The sequence below is a fragment of the Mesoplodon densirostris genome, chromosome 1 (assembly GCF_025265405.1).
Source record: "Mesoplodon densirostris isolate mMesDen1 chromosome 1, mMesDen1 primary haplotype, whole genome shotgun sequence".
Lineage (NCBI taxonomy): Eukaryota > Metazoa > Chordata > Mammalia > Artiodactyla > Ziphiidae > Mesoplodon > Mesoplodon densirostris.
In genome coordinates this window covers 101,470,132-101,494,174 of record NC_082661.1, presented here as the reverse complement: position 1 = coordinate 101,494,174, position 24,043 = coordinate 101,470,132, and the positions used below count along the sequence as shown (strand labels likewise).

General features: G+C 36.6%; 1 pseudogene; it reads left to right on the top strand.

The window, feature by feature from the left end:
- Positions 1 to 5,931: 5,931 nt before the first annotated feature.
- The window catches only part of LOC132488405 (NADH-ubiquinone oxidoreductase chain 5-like), a 39,967-nt pseudogene continuing 21,855 nt past the window's right edge, over positions 5,932 to 24,043 (top strand).

Below are 24,043 nucleotides of genomic sequence, written 5' to 3'. Positions count from 1 at the left end.
AAAAAAAAAGAAAAAATTGGAGAGCGTAAAACTGGGCAGATACCTATGGACAAGAGAGAATTTATAAAAGTATAGCCTAGCACCCCAATGCATCAAGATAGAGGTCAGTTTGGACACAGAGGAGAGGGAGGAACACACCACCCTGCTACCAGGGCAACACTGCAAGGGGCTAAGCTTTTGGCTGCTATAGTGGTGACCCCTCCTGCAGAGGAGGTGGGAAGCAAAAGTTGTGAGTGATTGCCCAGCCACCCCAGGTGTGTGGGTTACATCTGGAGAAACCTGTTTGCTTCCAGAAGCTCTTGATTTCCGAGGAGGAACCTCCATGACTGAGGGGAAGGAGGAGAAAGAGAAGGAAGCCGATAAGAATATTGAAGGGCATTAAAGGAATATATTTCCTGCGGTCTGCTTCAGGACTTCAGCAGGAAGTCTACCCACCAACCTCTGGGAGTATCACACTCAAGGATCTCCCTACCAGCCTCTGGGTACCCCCAAATCACCAAGTGTTAAACCCACATCTCCCCACCACTGCACTCTGTTGCTGGCTCTTTCTGCAAGCTCTCAAGTGCATCCTTAAGAGGGAACTGGAGTAGACACATAGGGTGATCAGATAATAGGCAAGGGAGAAACTACAAAACTGAGCTATAGCACCACCTTCTGGAATACAAAAGAAAGGTTTCTAATAGCCAGCCTGTTGAATTGTAAGAAGCAAAAAAGTCATAAAAGCTTAGTTACGGAGATCTCTGCTACCTACAAGAAACACATTTCAGCTCTAAAGACACACATAGGCTCAAAGTAAATGAAAGAAGAAGGTATTCCATGTAAGTGGAAACCAAAATAAAGTGGGCATAACCATACTTATGTCAGATAAAATAGACTTGAAGCCAAAAATGGTAACTAAAGACAATGGTCATTATATAATGATAAAGGATTCAATACATCTAGAAGATATAACAATCATAAACATATACACACACAACATTGGAGCACCTAAATGTATTTAGCAAATACTAACAGATCTGAAGGAAGAATTAGAGAGCAATACAGTAATAGTAGGAGATTTCAATACCCCACTGCCAGCAATGGATAGGTCACCTGGAAAGAAAATCTAAAAGGAAATATTGGAATTTGAACCATGCTTTAGACCAAAGAGATTTAGCAGACATATATAGAACATTCTCAAGTGGCTTGATCATCTGATAGGGAACAGATCAAGTCTTAGCAAATTTTAAAAGACTGAAATAATACCAACTATCTTTTCTGACAATGGTATGAAACAAAAAATCAAAAACAAAATGAAAGCTGGACAGTCTATAAATACGTGGAAACTAAACAACACATTTCTGAACTACCAATGGTTAAACAAAAAATAAAAATGGAAATTTAAAAAAACCTCTTGAAACAAATAAAAATGGAAACACAACTTACCAAATCCTATGAGATGCTGCAAAAGCAGTTCTAAGAGGGGAGTTCATGGCAATAAATGCCAACTTCAAGAAACGAGAAAGATCTCAAGTAAACAACTTAACTTTATACCTCAAGGAAGTAAAAAAAGAGGAACAATGTAAGCCCAAATTTAGCAGAAGGAAGGAAATAATAAAGATCAGAATGGAAATAAATGAACTAGAGATGAGAAAAACAATAAAAAGGATCAACGAAACAAAGTGCTTGTTTTTCAAAAAGGTAAAAAAATTGAGAAACCTTTAGCCAGACTCACCAAGAAAAAAAGAATGCTCAAATAAATATAGAAATTAAAGAGAAAAGTACAACTGATACTATATAAATACATAGGGACATAAGGGACTATAGGCATACCTCAGAGATATTACAGGTTCAGTTTCAGAACATTCCAATAAAGCAATTATTACAATAAAGTGAGTCACATAATTTTTTGGTTTTCCAGTGCATATAAAAGTAATGTTTACACTATACTGTAGTTTATTAAATGTGCAATAGCACTGTGTCTGAAAAATGTGTATACCTTAATTAAAAATACTTTATTGCTAAAAAATACTTTAGCAATAAATCTTAATCTTTTTAAGATAGTAACATCAAAAGATCACTGATTACAGATCACCATAACAAAGATGATAATAATAATTAAAAGTTTGAAATATTGTGAAAATTAACAAAATGTGACAAAGAGACATGAAGTGAGCAAATGCTGTTGCAAAAAATTGCACTGACATGACTTGCTTGACTCAGAGTTGTCACAAACATTCAATTTGTAAAAAAAAAAAAAGTAATATCTGGAAAGTGCAATAAAGCAAAGGGCAATAAAATGAGGTATGCCGGTACTATTAACAATTATATACCCACATATTAGATAACCTAGGGGAAAAATGTTATCTATTCCTAGAAGCGCACAACCCACCAAGACTAGATCAGGGAGAAATAGAAAATCTGAACAGACCAATAATGAGTACTAAGATGTTAAATGAGTAATCAAAAATCTGCCAACACAGAAAACCCCAGGACCAGATGACTTCACGGGTGAATTCTATCAAACATTTAAAGAAGAATTAATGCCAATGCTTCTCAAACTCTTCCAAAAAATTGAAGAAAAGAGAACATTTCCCAACTCATTCTATAATTCAGCATTACTCTGATACCAAAACCAGATAAGAACACTACCAAAATCAAACAATAGAAATAAAAACTAGAGACCAATGTCCCTGATGAAAATAGATGTAGAATTTTTCAACAAAATATTAGCAAACTAATTTCAAGAACACATTAAAAGTATTATACACCATGACCAAATGGGATTTATCCTTGGGATGCAAGTATGTTTCAACATACACAATTCAATACATATAATACATTACATTAACAGAATAAAAGATAAAAATTGCATGATCACCTCAGTAGGTGCAGAAAACATATAAGGTATAGAAGAAACATACCTCAACATAACAAATGTCATATACAACAAACCCGCAGCTCACATCCTCAGTGGAGAAATATTGAAAGCTTTTCCTCTAAGATCAGGAACAAAATAAGAATGCCCACTCTCACCCCTCTTATTCAATATAGTACTAGAAGTCCTAGCTAGAGCAATTAGGCAAGATAAAGAAATAAAATGCATCCAAATTGGAAAGGAAGAAGTAAAACTGACATTTTTATCTGATGATATGATTTTGTATATAAAAAATTCCAAAGACACAACCAAAAAATTATTGGAATTGATCAGTGAATTCATTAAAGTTGGAGGATGTAAAATCAACATACAGAAATTATTGTATTTCTATACACTAATAATGAATCTTTTGAAAAATTTAAAGAAACTATCCTATTTACAATATTATCAAAAACAATAAAATTACCTAGGAATAAATTTAACCAAGGAAGTGAAAGATATGTAAAATGAAAACTACAAGACTTTATTGAAAGAAACCAAAGATGACACACAAAAAAATGAAAAGACATCCCACATCCATGGATTGAAAGAATTCATATTATTAAAATGTCCATACTACCCAAAGCCCTCTATATATTCACACAATCTTTACCAAAATTCCAACGGCCTTCTTCACAGAAATTAAATAAAAAGTCTAAAATTTTTATGGAACCACAAAAGACCCCAAATAGCCAAAATAATTCTGAGCAAGAAGAATAAAGACAAAGGTATTATACATCCTGATTTCAAACCATACTACAAAGCTACAGTAATTAAAACAGCATGGTACTGGCATAAAAATTGACACATAAACCGATGGAATATGAATAGAGAAGCAACAATTAAACTCCCAAATACACAAAAAATTAATATTTTACAAGAGAGTGAAGAACATCCAATGGTGAAAGGACAGTCTCTTCAACAAATGGTGCTGGGAAAACTGGGTAAATACATGCAGAACAATGAAATTTGATCCCTTATATAACTCACAAAAATTAATTCAAGTGCATCAAAGACTTAAACATAAGACCTGAGGGCATAATACTCCTAGAACATAGAGAAGAATTACTCAACATTGTTCTCATCAATGACTTTCTGTATATGTCACCAGAAGCACAAACAACAATAGCAAAAATTAACAAAAGGGACTGCATCGACTTAAAAGCTCTACACAGCAGAAGAAACAACAAAATGAACAGGTAACATATGGAATGGGAAAAAAATTTGCAAACCATATATTGGATAAGGAGTTAACATCCAAAATATATCAAGAACTCATACAACTCAAAATCAAACAGACAAAAAATAAAAGAATCCAATTTAAAAATGAGTAGAGAAAGTAAAGAGACATTTCTCCAAAGAAAACACCCAAATGGCCAAGAGGTACATGAAAAGATGCTCAACAGAACTAATCATCAGGGAAATGCAAATCAAAGCCACACTGAGATACCACCTCACAACTGTTAGAATAGCTATCATCAAAAAGACAAGAAATAACAAGTGTTGCAAGGACATGGAGAAAAGAGAAAACTTGAACACTGTTGGTGGGAATGTAAACTGGTGCAGCCACTATAGAAAACAATATGGATATTCCTCAAAAAATTAAAAATAGATTTACCATATAGTCCAGCAAAGGAAATGGAAATGGAATATAGATGGAATATATGCACTCCCATTTACTGCAGCATAATTCAAATTAGCCAAAATATGGAAACAACTTAAGTGACCATCAATGGATGAGTGGATAAAAAAAGACGTGGTATGTATACACACACACAGGCCCACAGAGAAATATTATTGAGCCATGATAAAGAAGGACATCCTGCCATTTGCACCAATATGGATGGACCTTGAGGACACTATGCTAAGTGAGATAAGTCAGACAGAGATAGACAAATACTGTATTGTATCACTTATATGTGGAATCTAAAAAAGCCAAACTTGTAAAAAGAGAGAGTAAAACGGTGGTTACCAGGAGGTAGGCGGGTGGGAGTGGAAGGATAGGACAAACACTCTTTAAAGGTTCAAACTTGCAATGAGTAGTAAATAAATCCTAGAGATCTACTGGGTTGGCCAAAGAGTTCATTCAGTTTTTCCATAGCATCTTACAGAAAAACCCAAATGAATTTTTTGGCCAACCCAATAAATCAGCAAAGTGTATTATAATCATCAAACTTGGTAAGAGAGTAAATTTTAATTATTCCATCCAATAAAAAGAAATAATTAGGGACTTCCCTGGTTGTCCAGTGGTAAAGAATCCACCTTACAATGCAGGGGATGTGGGTTCGATCCTGGGTCAGGGAACTAAGATTCCACAACTAAACCTGCGCCACAACTACTGAGCTTGTGCACCTCAACTAGAGTGCCTGCGTGCCGCAAACTACAGAGCCCATGTGCCCTGGAGCCTGCGTGCCACAACCTAGAGAGAGAAAACCCACATGCCGCAACCAGAGAGAAACCCATGATCTGTAAAAAGAGAAGCCACTGCAATGAGAAGCCACACACCACAACTAGAGAAAGCCTGCATGCAGCAACAGAGACCCAATGCAGCCAAAAATAAATAAATAAATATATTTATTTTTAAAAATATACTGTCACTTTTTTTGGCTCATCGAGAACTCTGGTTCACAGAAGTGGAAAATTTAAATCATTAAATATTTCAAAGAAAATAGAGCAGTACAATTAATTCAAATAAAACTCAACAAGTAGTATTCATTCTGGGTGCTGGAATGTGGGGTTTGGAGAGCAGACCTAAGGGAGAGAACTGCTGTTGGCTGTGAGGAGACAACCTGAGGGGACTGGAGTGAGGAAATCAGCTACTGGGAATGCCTGTGGAGGAAACCCGGACCACCACAGAAGTGAAGCACCAATGCTGAGTGTCATGCAAGGGGTGGGGCCACCACTGCAGCTTCTCTCCCCATGCACCAGCCGCTGCCTCCCCAGGCACTAGGAAGGGCCTCTGCTGGGGCCAGCTCTCTCGTGCCTGCAACTGGGCACTAGGAAGGGTCCCCACCAGGGCTGCCTGTCTCATGCCCATGGCTGCCCGCTACCTCACATGCCCCATCCCCACTGGGGCTCCCACGGCCAAGGTCGCTGACACCTCTGTACCCCTTCCTCTCACCAGGGTGGTCTCGTGTGATCCTGGGCAGCCTCGGGAACAGATCCCTGTGGGTGGCCCACAAGCAGAGGTGGGGCTGAAACCACAACTGAGCCCCAGGGGCCATGCAACTAAGGAAGAAAAGCTGAAATCTCTCCTTGCAGCTGTGCAGACCATGCACTGACCCCCGCAAGCGGCTTTGTAAACTCAGCGCATACAGAACATCTGAATGGACAAGTACTCCCACAGCCAAGATTGGTCTAGCTTTAGCAGCTGTAGACTTTATGGGCACATACACATGGGGGGTTGGGCCAGGCCAGAGCCTGAGCTGCCCTATAGCATCAACAGCAGGTCCAGATCCATAATTATTGCACTCCTGGGACCTGAATTCAGTGGATCTATGCTGGTGCCCTCGTGAAAATAATGTCTGAGAGACACCAGGGCCAATTGCCAGCATACCCACAGTTAAGGTGGGCCTGAGAGCAGTGTCAACAACAACATAATCTGAGAGCGCACACAATGGGTGAAAAGTGACACAACAGAGCACACCCACAGGTGAACGGCTCCAGAGGAATATTCAGTGTCTTCTCTCCCAGTGGGAGTGCTCCAATCGCATCTACCTTGCACCACAGATCAGAAACACAGCTAGAAATAGATCTGGGGGCCTCTACTCCAACAACTAGGGAGGATACCCCGCCTCTGACAGGGCAGTAACAACCACAGAGAAAAGGGGAGGCCCTGCTCAATAACCAGTACAGGCTCTGGTCATCACACCTCCTATAAAGAGGATAAAGGCCACCATACACTAAGGAAAGAGATAGCAGACATGTATACTAAAAACAACACTTGCACCAAAAAATATTAAACTCACGTAGGCTACACAGGGACATTCCCACATAAAATGGCCCTTGAAGACCCTCTGAGGGTCTGCAGTTGGCGGGAGAACCTCCAGAGCATTTAGCCATGAAGGCCAGCAGGGATGGAGTGCAGAAGATCCACAGGGTTGGGAGAACAGAGACTGCACTCTTGGAGGGCACACACAAGGTCTCATGTACACTGGGACCCAGCATGAAGCAATACCTCCATAGGAACCTGGGTTCCACCTACCTAGGGGTCTTGGAGTGCCTCCTGGGAAGGTGAAGGTCAACTAGAGCTCACTGTGAGGGCAAGGACATTGGCAGCTGAAGACCCAGGGAATACTGACCAGAGTGAGCTCTCCCAGAGGTCCACATTTCAGCACCAAGACCCAGCCTCATCCAAAAAACTGCAGACTCCAGTGATGGAAGGCCTCAGGCCAAACAACCACCAAGATAGGAACACAGCCCCACCCATCAGAAGACAGGCTGCCTAAAGTCATACTGAGCTCACAGCCACCTCAAAACACAGCCCTTGACATGGCCCTAGCCATCAGATCAACAAGACCCAGCTCCACCCACCAGACGGCAGGAACCAGTCCCTCCAAACAGGCAGCCTACACAAGCCTCTGGAACAATTTCACCCACCAGGGGGCAGACACCAGAAGCAAGAGGAACTACAATCCTGTAGCCTGTAGAAAGGAGACCACAAACACAGAAAGTCAGACAAAATGAGACAACACAGAAATATTGGATTCGCCAAAAGCTTCATTTTTTCCCCGTAAGATGGCTCTAGTAGAGCTTAGTTGTCTTTAACTTCATTCAAAACAATTTTGTTAGATTATATTGTGATAGCTGTCATATCATTATGCATTTTTAAAAACATTATCAAAATTGGTGAATTTTTGTGTAGCCATTTTAATATTGAAGATGGAAGGGAAAAATCAACATTTTTGGCATACTATGCTTTATTATTTCAAGAAAGGTAAAAACCCAAATGAAACACAAAAAAAGATTTGTGCAGTGTATGGAAAAGGTGCCGTGACTGATTGAACGTGTCAAAAGTGGTCTGCAAAGTTTCCTGCTGGAGATTTCTCGCTGGACGATGCTCTATGGTCAGGCAGACCAGTTGAAGTTGATAGTGATCAAATCCAGACATTGATTGAGAACAATCAATGTTATACGACACAGGAGATAGCCGACATACTCAAAATATCTAAATCAAGCACTGAAAATCATTTGCACCAGCTTGGTTATGTTCATCATTTTGATGCTTGGGTTCCACATTAAGCAAAAAAAAAACCTTCTTGACAGTATTTCTGCATGTGATTCTCTACTTAAACATAATGAAAACTTTCTGTTTTTAAAACAAATTGTGATGGGTGATGAAAAGTGGGTACTGTATGATAATGTGGAATGGAAGAGGTCATGGGGCAAGTAAAATGAACCACCATCAATCACACCAAACCCCTGTCTTCATCCAAAGAAGGTCATGTTGTGTATATGGTGGGATTGGAAGGAAGTCCTCTATTATGAGCTCCTTCTGGAAAACCAAACGATTAATTCCAACAAGTATTGCTCCCAGTTAGACCAACTGAAAGCGGCACTCGATGAAAAGCGTCCAGAATTAGTCAAGAGAAAATTCAGAATCTTCCATCAGGATAATGCAAGACTGCATGTTTCTTTGATGACCAGGCAAAAACTGTTACACCTTGGCTGGGAAGTTCTGATTACTCTGTCTGTATTCACCAGACATTGCAGCTTCAGATTTCCAATTATTTCAGTCTTTACAGAATTCTCTTAATGGAAAAAATTTCAATTCCCTGGAGGACTGTAAAAGGCACCTGGAACAGTTCTTTGCTCATAAAGATAAAAAGTTTTGGGAAGATGGAATTATGAAGTTGCCTGAAAAGTGGCAGAAGGTAGTGGAACAAAAGGGTGAATACATTGTTCAATAAAGTTATTGGTGAAAATGAAAAATGTGTCTTTCATTTTTACTTAAAAACTGAAGGAAGTTTTTGGCCAACCCAATATGTTGCAAATGAAGAACAAGATAAAAACCCACAAGAACAATTAAATGAAGAGAAGATGGCAATCTACCTGAAAAAGAATTCAGAGTGATGATAGTAAAGATAATCCAAAATCTCAGAAAAAGAATGGTGGCATGATCAAGAGGATACAAGGAATGTTTAACAAGGAGCTAGAAGATTTAAAAAACAAACACACAGAGATGAACAATACAATAACTGAAATGAGAAATATACTAGAAGTAATCAATAGCAGAATAACTGAGGCAGAAGAAGGAATAAGTGAGATGGAAGACAGAGTGATGGAAATCACTGCCACAGAACAAAGAAAAAAGAATGAAAATAAATGAGGACAGTCTCAGAAACTTCTGAGACAATCAATATTAAATGCAACAACATTCACATTATATGGGTCACAGAAGGAGAAGAGAAAGAGAAAGGGCCTAAGAAAATATTTGAAGACATTATAGCCGAAAACTACACCAACATGAGAAAGGAAACACTCACTCAAGACCAGGAAGTGCAGAGAATCCCATACAGGATGAATCCAAGGAGGATCACACCGAGATATATATGAATTAAATTAACAAAAATTAAAGACAAAGAAAAATATTAAAATCAACAAGGGGAAAGCAACAATTAACATATAAGGGAATCCCCAAACGTTATCAGTTGATTTTTCAGCAGAAACTCTGCAGGCCAGAAGGGAGCGTCATGATATACTTCAAGTGCTGAAAGGGAAAACCAACAGCCAAGAATACTCTTCCCAGCAAGACTTTCATTCAGATTCAACGGAGAAATCAAAAGCTTTATAGACAAGCTAAAGCAAAGATAATTCACCACCAAACCAGCTTTAAAACAAATGCTAATGGAACTTCTCTAGGTGGGACAGAGACCAGCAACTTAAAACAACTGTGTACATACATAGACTGCTATATCAAAACCTCATGGGAGGGCCTCCCTGGTGGCGCAGTGGTTGAGAGTCCGCCTGCCGATGCAGGGGATACGGGTTCGTGCCCCGGTCTGGGAGGATCCCATATGCCGCGGAGCAGCTGGGCCCGTGAGCCATGGCCTCTGGGCCTGCGCGTCCGGAGCCTGTGCTCCGCAACGGGAGAGGCCACAACAGTGAGAGGCCCGCATACCGCAAAAAGGAAAAAAAAAAAAAAAAAAAAAAAAAAAAACCTCATGGGAACAGCAAACACAAAAACTACAATAGGTACACACACAAAAAAGAAAAAGCAACCCAAAAATGACACTAAAGATGGTCATCAAACCACAAGAGAAGAGAAGAGGAAGGGAAGAAAAAATACCTACCAAAAAACCCCCCAAAACATTTAAGAAAATGGCAATAGGAACATACATATTGAAAATTATCTTAAGTGTAAATGGATTAAATGCTCCAACCAAAAGACACAGACTGGTTGAATGGATATGAACACAAGACCCATATATATACTGTCTACAAGAGACCCACTTCAGACCTAGGGACACATAGTGACCAAAAGTGAGGGGATGGAAAAATATATTCCATGCAAATGGAAATCAAAGAAAGCTGGAGTAGCAATACTCATATCAGACAAAATAGACTTTAAAATAAAGACTGTTACAAGAGAAAAGAAAGGACACTACATAATGATCAAGGGATCAATCCAAGAAGAAGATATAACAATTGTAAATATATATGCATCCAACATAGGACCACCTCGACAGATAAGGCAAATGCTAACAGCCATAAAGCAGGAAATCAACAGTAACACAATAATAGTGGGGGATGTTAGCACCCTACTTACACCAATGGACAGATCATTCAGACAGAAAATTTATAAGGAAACACAAGCCTTTAAATGGCACATTAGGCCAGAAAGACCTAACTGATATCTATAGGACATTCCATCTAAAAGCAACAGAATACACTTTCTTCTCAAGTGCACATGGAACATTCTCCAGGATAGATATCATATTGGGCCACAAATCAAGCCTCAGTAAATTTAAGAAAATTGAAATCATATCAAGCATCTTTTCTGACCACAAAGTTATGAGATTAGAAATTCATTACAGGAAAGAAATGTTAAAAACACAAACATGTGGAGGCTAAACAATATGTTACTAAACAGCCAATGGATCACTGAAAAAAATCAAAGAAGAAACCAAAATACCTAGAGACAAATGAAAACAAAAATCTATGGGATGCAGCAAAAGCAGTACTAAGAGCGAAGTTTATAGCAATAAAATCTTACGTCGGGAAACAAGAAAAATCTCAAATAAACAACTTAATTTTACACCTAAAGCAACTAGAGAAAGAAGAACAAACAAAACCTAAAGTTAGTAGTAGATGGAAAGAAATCATAAAGATCAGAGCAGAAATAAATGAAATAGAGATGAAGAAAACAATAGCAAAGATCAATGAAAATAAAGTTGGTTCTTTGAGATGATAAAATTGATAAACCTTTAACCAGACTCATCAAGAAAAAAAGGAAGGGACTCAAATCAATAAAATTAGAAATGAAAAAGGAGAGATTACAACTGACACTGCAGAAATAGAAAGATCATAAGAGACTACTTCAAGCAACTATACGCCAGTAAAATACACAACCTAGAAGAAATGTACAAATTCTTAGAAAGGTACAACCTTCTAAGACTGAACCAGGAAGAAATACAAAACATGAACAGACCAATCACAAGTACTGAAATTGAAACTGTGATTTAAAAACTCCCAACCAAAAAAAGTTCAGGACCAGATGGCTTCACACGTGAATTCTATCAAACATTTAGAGAAGAGTTAACGCCTATATTTCTGAAAATATTCCAAATATTTGCAGAGGAAGGAACACTGCCAAGCTCATTCTATGAGGCCAACATCACCCTGATACCAAAACCAGACAAAGATATTTAAAAAAGAAAATAAAATTACAGGCCAATATCACTGATGAGCAAAGACACAAAAATCTTCAACAAAATACTATCAAACCAAATCCAGCAAAACATTAAAAGGATCATCCACCATGATAAAGTGGGATTTAACCCAGGGATGCAAGGATTCTTCAACACATGTAAATCAATCAATATGATACACCACATTAACAAACTGAGGAATAAAAAACACGATAATCTCAATCAGTGCAGAAAATCCTTTTGACAAAATTCAACACCCATTTATGATTTAAGAAACTCTTCAGAAAGTGGGCATACAGGGAACACACCTCAACATAATAAAGGCCATATATGACAAACCCACAGCAAATATCAGTCTCAATGGTGAAAAACTGAAAGCATTTTCTCTAAGATCAGGAACAAGACAAGAATGTCCACTCTCACCACTTTTATCCAACATAGTTTTGGAAGTCCTAGTCACGGCAATCAGAGAAGAAAAAGAAATAAAAGGAATCCAAATTGGAAAAGAAAAAGTAAAACTATCACTGTTTGCAGATGACATGATGCTTTACATGGAAAATCCTAAAGATTCTACCAGAAAACTACTAGAGATCATCAATGAATTTGGTAAAGTTGCAGGATACAAAATTAATGCACAGAAATCTCTTGCATTCTTGTACACTAACAGCGAGAGATCAGAAAGAGAAATAAAGGAAACAATCCCATTTACCATTGCATTATAAAGAATAAAACACCTAGGAATAAACCTGCCTAAGGAGGCAAAAGAGCTGTACTCAGAAAACTATAAGATACTGACGAAAAAAATAAAAGATAACACAAACAGATGGAGAGATATACTGGTTTCTTGAATTGGAAGAATCAATATTGTCAAAATGACTATACTACCCAAAGTAATCTACAGATTCAACACAATCCCTATCAAATTACCAACAGCATTTTTCATAGAATTAGTATTAAAAAATTACGGTTTGTGTGGAAACACAGGAGACCCTGAATAGTGAAAGTGATCTTGAGAAAGAAAAACAGAGCTGGAGGAATCAGGCTCCCTGACTTCAGACTATGCTACAAAGCTACAGTCATCAAAACAGTATGGTACTGGCACAAAAACAGAAAGATAAATCAATGGAACAGGATAGAAAGTCCAGAGATAAACCCGCACTCCTATGGTCACCTAATCTACCACAAAGGAAGCAAAAATATACAATGGAGGAAAGATAGTCTCTTCAATAAGTGGTGCTGGGAAAACTGGACAGCTACATGTGAACAAATTAGAATATTTTCTAACACCATACACAAAAATAAAATCAATATGGACTAAAAACCTAAATTAAGACTGGATACTATACAACTCTTAGAGAAAAACATAGGCAGAACGCTCTCCAACATAAGTCATAGTAAGATCCTTTTGGATCTACCTCCTAGAGTAATGAAAATAACAAAAACAAACAAATGGGACCTAATTAAACTTAAAAGCTTCTGCAAATCAAAGGAAACCATAAACAAAATGAAAGAAAACCCACAGAATGGGAGAAAATATCTGCAAATGAATTGACTGACAAGGGATTAATCTCCAAAATATACAAACAGCTCATGCAGCTCAATATCAAATACAAAATTAATCCAATCAAAAAATGGGCAGAAGGGCTTCCCTGGTGGTGCAGTGGTTGAGAGTCCGCCTGCCAATGCAGGGGACATGGGTTTGTGCCCCAGTCTGGGAAGGTCCCACATGCCGCAGAGCGGCTGGACCTGTAAGCCATGGCTGCTGAGCCTGTGCGCCTGGAGGCTGTGCTCCTCAACGGGAGAGGCCACAACAGTGAGAGGCCTGCGTACAGCAAAAAAAAAAAAAAAAAAAAAAAGGCAGAAGACCTAAATAGACATTTCTCCAAAGAAGACATACAGATGGCCAAGAGGCACATGAAAATATGCTCAACATCACTAATTAGTAGAGAAATGCAAATCAAAACTACGATGAGATATTACCTCACACCAGTCAGAATGGCCATCATCAAAAAATCTACAGACAATAAATGCTGGAAAGGGTGTGAAGAAAAAGGAACCCTCCTGCACCACTGGTGTCAATGTAAATTGGTGCAGCCACTATGGAGATTCCTTGAAAAACTAAAAGAGCTACCATATGATCCAGCAATCCCACTCCTGGGCATATATCTGGAGAAAACCAAAATTCAAACAGATACACATACCCTAATGTTCATTGCAACACTATTTACAATAGCCAGGATGTGGGAGCAACCTAAATGTCCATTGACAGAGGAATGGATAAAGAAGATGTGGCATATATATATATATATATATATATATATACACACACATATATATTCATACATACACACACAATGGAATATTATTCAGCCATAAAAAAGAATGAAATAATGCCATATGCAGCGACATGGATGGACCTAGAGACTGTCATACTGAGTGAAGTAAGTCAGACAGAGAAAGACATGTACTATATGATATTGCTTATACGTGGAATCTAAAAAAATGGTACAAATGAATGTATTTACAGAACAGGAAGAGTCACAGATGTAGAAAACAAACTTATGGTTAGCAAAGGGGAAAGTGGGGGGAGGGTAAGTTGGGAGATTGGGATTGACATATGTACACTACTATATTTAAAATAGACAACTAAGAATCTACTGTATAGCACAGGGAACTCTACTCAATACTCTGTAATGACCTATATGGGAATAGAATCTAAAAAAGAGTGGATATATGTATTTGTGTAACTGATTCACTTTGCTGTACAGCAGAAACTAACACACCATGGTAAATCAACTATACTCCAATAAAAATTAATTTTAAAAATCTAATTAAAATTAACAGCTTTTGTGTTGCAAAAAACACCATCAAGAAAGTGAAAAGATATCCCACAAAACTGGAGAAAATAACTTCAAATCATTTATATGATAAGGAGTTAACATCTAGAATATATAAATAATTACAACTCCACAAGAAAGAGACAAGCAATCCAATTAAAAATGGGCAAAGATCTGAGTAGCCACTTCCCCAAAAAAGATATACAAGTGGCCAATAAGGACATGAAAAGATGTTCAACATTAGCCATCAAGGAAATACAAATCAAAACCACAATGAGATACCACATCACACCTATGAGGATGGCTATAATAAAAAAGATATAATAACAAGTGTTGATGACAATGTGGAGAAACTGGCACTTTACATACTGCTGGTGGGAATTTAAAATGGTGCAGCTCCTTTGCAAAACACTTCGGCAGTTCCTCGCAAAGGTTAAACATAGAATTACAATAAGACCCAGCAATTCCACTTCTAGGTATATACTTGGAGATTTGAAAACATATGTCCACACAAAAACTCGTACACAAATGTTCATAGCAGCATTATTCATAAGAATGGTGGAACTCCCAGAAAGTGGAAACAATCCAAATGTCTATCAACCGATGAGTGGGTTAACAGAATATTATTAGGCAATAAAAGGAAATGGGGGCTTCCCTGGTGGTGCAATGGTTTAGAATCCGCCTGCCAATGCAGGGGACACAGGTTCAAGCCCTGGTCCGGGAAGATCCCACATGCTGCAGAGCAACTAAGCCCGTGTGCCACGACTACTGAGCCTGTGCTCTAGAGCCTGAGAGCCACAACTACTGAGCCCATGACCCACAACTACTGAAGCCCGCGTGCCTAGAGCCTGTGCTCCACAACAAGAGAAGCCATTGCAATGAGAAGCCTGTGCACTGCAACAAGGAGTAAACCCCACTCACCGCAACTAGGGAAAGCTTGCGCGCAGCAACAAAGACCCAATGCAGCCAAATAAATAAATTTTTTTTAAAAAGGAAATGAAGTATTGACACAGTCTACAACATGGATAAACGTTGAAAATGCATATTAAGTAAAAGAATCCAGTCATAAAAGACCACATATTATATGATTTCATTTATACACAATATCCAGAACAGACAGATCTACAGAGACAAAAAAAGTAGACCAGTGGTTGCCTAGGACTTGAGGAGGCGGGGAGTGTATGAAGGGGAAGAGAGAAGTGACTGCTAACAGATACAAGGTTTGGGGAGAGGTAATAAGGGTGTTCTAAAATTGATTGTGGTGATGGTTGCAAAAACTTTGTTGTACAATTTTGGTTGTACCAAAAATCACTGAATTATACACTTTAAATAGAAAAATAAAATAAAGTGCTTAGCTTTATATATATATACATATATATATATATATATATATATATATATACACACACATAAATACAGGCTTGGCCAAAAAGTTTGTTCGGGTTTTTCCATAAATTGTTACAGAAAAACCCAAACAGACTTTTTGGCCAATCCAATACCATCTCCCACTATGTGTGGATTGTTTATTTGGATATATTCTCACCAGAGAATATACCAGGAGAATATACCAGTGCACTTTGATAACTGCCATAGTTAAGACTACACGACCTACAGAGGAAATTTCTTTCATCTTTGGATAGCTCTGCAATAAGGAAAGTTTTGGTCATTTCGAACCCCAAATCAATATTCTGGAATCTTGCAATCTAACACAACTACAATTCTATTCAATTAGGCTAGCATTGTATTAGTTATACAGGTTGGTACTTTATACCAATATGTTGGGTATTAATTGAGATTGACATTGAGTTTAGTAACTAACATTCAGATGTCATGCCTTCTCAATTCCCAGGTACTGTTTCCCAATCAAATTTTATTTTCTTCCATCCTTTTGGGAACCAAATGCAAGAATTTTTATTTACCCACTTTTAAGTTCATTCTACTAGGCAGATTGCTCTATTGCATTGCACCTCCTTTGGATTTAAATTACTGTCACTAATGACCATTATTATTTGAAAATTTTGCAAAATGTATTCAATGTCTTTATTCATATTATTGGCTAAAATGTTATGAAAAAATGCCTCTCTAAACTTCTGTGTCACCCATATTTCTGTTCCTATCCACTAGGTTATATGACAAGCCTTGACAAATGTCTTGCTAATTTCACATAAGAAAAAAGAGAAAATTAGTCATAATGGCATGTACTAAATGAAGCCATTAATACTCCTAGTGATTAATGGTTTCATTTTCTAAGCACACAAATTTTAAGTACCTAATTCTAGAAACTTAACCAGGACCTGTATAATCACATCTGCTAATAATTAACAGAATTTAATTTCTTTGTCTTTTGGAAAACACAAGCTACATCTTTTCTTCTTTCTCTTCTTCATGATTCTTCCAATAGTAATGCAACCACTTAGTAACTTTATCTGAAACTTTACTTAGTATCCTGGTATATAATTCATCAGAATTTTTTTGTCAGATGATTCCCAGATCAGGTTCTTCCTGTCTGGGAGACTTATCTCTTCTTCTCTAATAAGCCCAGGAACCTTCCTTAAACTTGAGGAAGAGCCCAGCAGCAAGGCATGCACTGTGCTTGAGGCCAACTTGCCTTCAGATGCTGGTGCTGACTCCTATTGGCTGAATAAACTGAAGGCCAGTTTTTTAGTTTTACTGAACATAGTTTGTCCTGGTTACATAATTACATAATGAAATCCACAGTGCTGGGATGTAGGGATTTAGAAATTTTGCATTCAAAGCACGCTGCATAGCACTAACAAAATTTTCAATCAATTTCAGCTTTTATGATCATTCAGTGCCCAGTTTCTAATTCTTACATTTCCCTATTCTTTGTGCTGTTCTCTTTTATTCTTTCTTGTCTATGTTCATATTAACTTATCTATAGACTCAGAAAATCAGAGATTTTCAAAGGTTTGTTGTTTGGTTTATAAAGCTGCATTGGGTATTGGTTTTTGTAATCAATGCTCTTTTTTTTTCTTCCTCAAGATATTTTGTAAATTCCTTTTGTTTTTACAGTGAGTATAGTCTTGGATATTCTTTCATTTTAACATAAATATAAGTGAAGCAAAAATAATCATGTGTGATAATATTAAGAATTAAATATAGAAAAATACTAATAGAAAGTAAGAACAGGGTATTATATGAATGGCTTCAATTATTCCTATTTTTTTTAACTTTTACCCCCATTGATGACATGAATTGCCTAAAATAAATAATAAGCTAAAAAGACATGCATTCTTAGGAACCAAGGGTGAAACACATTTCTGTACTGCTTATTACTCTTGCTTTATTCTAAGGATTGGATATGTGATTTAAATATTTACACTGATGCCTTGAGGAACATCTGTCTTACCTGTGTGAGTAATGTGCTTACACAGAATTATTCAATTCAGAACTAGGCAATTAATTCCATAAGTGCCTTCGTGACCCTCTACATATTTCATGAAGCTGCTGTTACTACATTTGCCTTTGTACTTTGTGTTTGCAGATTATATCATAATTATTTTATCTGTAATTTATTATTTCCATCAGTTCTTAATATCATTATTTTCCACATTTGCAATGTAGAGTAACTGAAGCGTAAAATAGGTTGTTGTCCACACTAAATAACAAAAGCAGCATCCAAACAACCTGTTTCTTTGTTTAAATTAAAGCAGCAATGTTGCCATTTTAACTAGTAATTTCTTTTCAACTGTAAGGGGCTAGAGTGTGTTGTTTTTAGGAAGAGAAGATGTGACATTTATGTCTTCATGGTCTATATGTTTATTACAGTAAATAAAATACATGAAGCAATAAAAAAGTGAAAATTCATTTTGACATTAGACTTTATGTCATAAGTTATGTCTGGCTCTGAGTCTAGATTTTTCTGGTTCACTCAGCAGCAATAATAGCTTTATTCCTCATAAAGCAAGTGATTGCAAAAACAGGATCACAGGAATCAGAAAGTGTTGAGTTTTTTTTTTCTTCTAATCAAAACTTCTGCAACACACAAGTACTGGCTCAGAGTTTCTAAAGTTGAAAGCTGTAGAATGTGAACATTTTTCTTTCTCAAGGCTATAACTTTATTTTTCCCACCTAGCTCTAGAAAGAGGTTACAGAGAAAGAGGGGTATGCAGTCAAACCTTAGTACTTTGCAAATTGCTCCTAGAGCCTAATTGGTGACTCAGCTGCCGGTTCAGCACTGTAACAAAAGACTTTGCCTACAGGCAAATGTCCATAGAAACCATTTTTTCCCTAACTTGCCTAGAAGCTCTGCTCCAGGCTAAATTTAGGGCATTAAAACTCTGCATTTCCAATGATTTTATCTGAATACCAATTCACATTGTAGGTTTCTTATATTAAAAAAAATTATCATTAACACACTCCTGCTCCCCAGCCCCACAGCCCAAATATTCAAATGACTTCAAAAAATCTTTTGGGGCTTCCCTGGTGGCGCAGTGGTTGAGAATCTGCCTGCTAATGCAGGGGACATGGGTTCGAGCCCTGGTCTGGGAGGATCCCACATGCCGCAGAGCAACTAGGCCCGTGAGCCACAACTACTCAGCCTGTGCGTCTGGAGCCTGTGCTCCGCAACAAGAGAGACTGAGATAGTGAGAGGCCCATGCACCGCGATGAAGAGTGGCCCCCGCTTGCCACAACTAGAGAAAGCCCTCGCACAGAAACAAAGACCCAACACAGCAAAAATAAATAAAAATTAATTAATAAACTCCTACCCCCAACACCTTAAAAAAAAATCTTTTGGAGTACTAAAGTAGGACTAGACCCTCACAGATCTCATCAATATTAATGTCTACTTATTCAAAAATTCTCAAAAACAATGAGAAAAACAAGTGTTTTAAAGTATTTACAGAGCTGACATTTGAGACTGACTCAAATCAAGGGTGTGGTAATAATTAAAGTCTCTGTGATGGAGCATAATGCTCTCCTGTGTACTCTGTAGTAAGAAATAATCTGACATTTTAGTAAAGATGAGTTAAATGATAAATTAGAAAACACAATTGTACACAAGGGATAGAAAGGTGGAAGACAACCAGAAAATCCTTAAGACTGGCCAATATTTATACCAGATTCCAATGGGGAAACTGGTAGTTGACATTAGAACCTCCCAAAATACTGCATTTTAATGATTTTTTTAACATAATAAATAAATAGACATCATAAATGTCTCAAAAATTCCTTTTCACATCTTCGTTAATTCCCAGGTGACACAATGTGGCATATGGAATGCAAGACTGGGTGGTTCCTATCAGGGCTATGAAAGTCAAGGTTAAATGTCCACAGTAAACAAGAACAGGCAAACTTCACTCCTGACAGATGCTGTCTTAGGAGATACAGTGATGCCTCCTATCACTTCCATCACATATTCTGTGACATCATGAAATTTATGCAACTTCCTGTGGGTGTTTTTACATATAATATTTTCAAATATCTGTGTATGTTTCTGAAACCATTAAAAAAATCCTCCCAGAGAATTAATTTTTGCCTGAGGGTGTTCCTGATTAGGTTGAAATTCTACTGGGATTCTCATTTTGTTTTTATTATCACCATCAAGTTTTTTTCTTTTTTTGTGTACTCAGAAACATATAGGTAGTACTTTAAACTTTAAAATCAAAAACAACAAATGACAACATATTCATGACAGGCATGTAATTCATGTGTGCATATACACACACACATTTAGCACTATTTACCTTGCTAACGTTGATATGTTGAAATGGCACATTTACATACTTTTATTAACATTCTAATGGAAAATTAATATATGCATATGATAAACAAAGAGGGGTTAAAAGGAAAGATTCTTTTCTATAGAAGACTCCACAAGGCTCTTTTTGATATGCAAACATTGTTAGTATTATTTTGTGTATCTTACCATAATTTGCCTATGAATATGCCCAAATACATTTATATTTTTTAACAAAAATGAGATCATGTTATACACACACACACACACACACACACACACACACAAGTGTTTCCTCTCATGCAGTTTTCAATTTTCAGTAAATAAGCCAATATATATTTTGGCTCATTCTACATCATCAAATTAGATCTACTTCATTATCTTAGCAGAAGCAGAGTCGGTATTTCATTAGACAATTGTATTTTGATACATTTAATGAGCCCTATATTAACCGGCATTTGATTCGTTTCTAGCATTTTGTTAATACAAACTATGCTACTAGGAGAATCTTTTTTCGGGTGTGTTTGCACAACTGTAGACTGTAATGTACTTTAACTAAAAGAATGTGGAGGACAAGGCATTTGTGCTGCTTTTGTGTTACCAGAAGCAGGTTACCAAGCAAGAAATGCAACTTCAAGGGACTGCCATACCCTCCCTAGTTTCACAATTGTGAGGAAATAATACAATGTTTTAAGTTGCTAATTTTTTTTTTTTTTTTTGCACTACGCGGGCCTCTCACTGTTGTGGCTTCTCCCATTGCGGAGCACAGGCTCCGGATGTGCAGGCTCAGCGGCCATGGCTCACAGGCCCAGCCGCTCCGCGGCGTGTGGGATCTTCCCGGACCGGGGCACGAACCTGTGTCCCCTGCATCGGCAGGCGGACTCAACCACTGCGCCACCAGGGAAGCCCTAAGTTGCTAATTTTGAAGGTAGGTACTCTCACATCAATAGCAAACGGAAAGAGGCTTTGTTAAATTTAAGTCTTTCTGTTCATCAAAAGATATCGTTACCAGAATGAAAAGGAAGTCATGCATTAGAAGATATTTACAATACATACAACTGAAAAAGGACTTATATTCAGATTGTATAAAGAAACTCTATGAATAAATAAGAGAAAAAATCTAAATAGTAAATGGACAAAAGACTTGAGACACTTCACAATAGAATATATTGAAATTATAATAATTATATAAAAGGTGCTCATTATTAGTAATCTGAGAAATACACATTAAACTGCAAGGATATATCAGTATACATCCATCAGTGGTTAAAATAGAAAGTTTAACAATACCAAATGTTGGCAAGGATTTCTGTAGCAAGTGAAATTTTCTTTCATAGTTAGTGACTGTAAACAGGTAAAACCATATTGTTTAGTAAGTATTGCCAAACATACTTCCTCTCTTAGGCAGATTATCAAGGGAAATGAGTGCACATGTCCACCAAAGACACATAAAAGAATATAATAACGAGTGCACATGTCCACCAAAGACACATAAAAGAATATCATAACAGCTTTACTCAGAATAGTCAAAAATTAGAAGCAACTAACCATAGAATAAGTGTTACATTTGTGCAGTGAACACACACGAGTAAAAAAAAAGTACTCTACCACAATCTACAATTACATGGATGAATATTGTTTCTCTTTTTTACTTCATACCTGGCATCTTTTCATCTAAATTAAAAAATTTTTGCTTATAAAGGACTTCCTCAACTAAGAATCTTTTAAAAATATATTGTTTTATTCTAGTACTGTTATAGATTCCATTTTAAATATTTAAATCTTTGATTCATTTGCAGTTAATGTTTGTTTCAAGAGGAATTAAAAATCAGCATTATTTCTTTCTAATGGCTAGCCATGTATCCAACATTTACAGAATATCTGTATTTTCTTCACTAACTGGTAATGGCAGTTTATCATATGTTATGTTCCCATACTTGTTTGTGTTTACTTCTTAATTTTCTAATTGGTACCATTAATGTCTGTAGATTTTTTTGCACCAATATGAAGGTGTTTCAATTATTAAAGCTTTAAATATCTTTCAGTTATCTGATGAGACCACTTACCCTTTACTCATTTTTCTCTTTAGACTATCCTGGCCTTTTTAAAAAATATATATTTTTTGTTAAGAATTTTAACATTAGAACTGTTGAGTTCCAGAAGCTATGATACATACATTTCAGATTAATTGAGGGGAGAAATGACATACTTAAATATGAAGAACTTATAAGCAAAAACAATGTTTATGATTCCACTTACTCAAATCTTATTTTATGTCTTACACAAATATTTCAAGTTTCCTTTGTAGATCTGCAATTCCTAAGCACATCCACAATATATTATCATTGTCTTTTTCTCTTCCTTCCTCCCTCCCTCCCTCTCTTTTCTTTCTTTAAGGAAATGTTGCAAATAAAATCTTTTTTCTTGTTAGATTTTCTCTGTTACAGTACACAAATGGTTGACTTTATTACTTGTGTAGCTAACCATTTTAATACAATTTCTTATCGTTTCTAACCATATTCTGGTTGAGTCTTTAGAGTTTTGGACAAATACAACAACACTATCTGCCCAAAGTGTTCTTATTTATATACTGCATGTGTAATTGGACTACCTAGTCCTATCAAGAATATTCAAAATAATTATATTTTTGGAGTAGTCTTCATGATGATATTAAGCTGAAATAATGTATTTGAATTTCTTATATACTGCCCAATTATTTTTTAAAGACATCACAAGCTATTTTCCCAAATCTTACCCTTATTTTAGGTGGAGTGTCTATATTTATTGTGTTTGTTTTCATTAACTAATGCAGAAAAGCACCTAGTGAGTTCGCTTTTTTTTCCTTTGAATCAGTAAATCTAATAAATGTCCTAATACTGAAGAATTTTTACATTCCTTAGATAAAATTCAATCAGTTGATGATACTTATGTATTAATACATTTTTCATTTAGCATTATTGGACTCATATTCTTAAGTAACATTGGTCAGTAATTTTCTTCAATTTATTCTTTAGCATTTTTAAGTTTTTGGTGACAGTATTTTCCTACTTTTCTGAAAAACATTTTACAAATTTTTCCTTTTTTCTATGAGCTAGATGAATTAGTTAATTCATCTAGATCATAGATTGATTTATAATGTTATATTAATTTCACATCTACAGCATAGTGATTCAGTATTTTTACAGGTTATACTCCATTAATAGTTATCAGAACATAATGGCTATAATTCCCTGTGCTGTACAATATATCCTTGTTGCTTATCTATTTTATACATAGTAGCTTGTTTCTCTTAATCCCATAACCCTATTTTGCCCCTCCCCCTTTCTTTAAATATAATTGGAGCTGTTTGTTACCTAATGAAAAAGAGTACACCTGTAAAAGATCTGGACATAAGAGTTTTGGAGAATAGTTCCTTAACAATTTTCTCAAACAGTTCCTTAGAATTTTCTTTTAGATTTCCATCTCTTTTAGACACAGTTTTTCCAATCCAGCTTTTCAAATTAACTCATATGGAGCTGAGAGAAGTGGTCAAAAATAAGTCTTTTGTATTCTGCCATTCATTTTTCTAATATAATTTGTGCTTAAACTTTGCCATTTTTCTGATTTCTATTTTATAAATTTTTGCTTGCTTTTATCTTTTAAAGTTACTTTCTTCTCCATTCCTTTGTTATGTTTTGTTGTTCTTTTAAGTATTTTATAAACTCAATGTTTTCCTTTGTTTCCATTTTTTTCCTTTTTC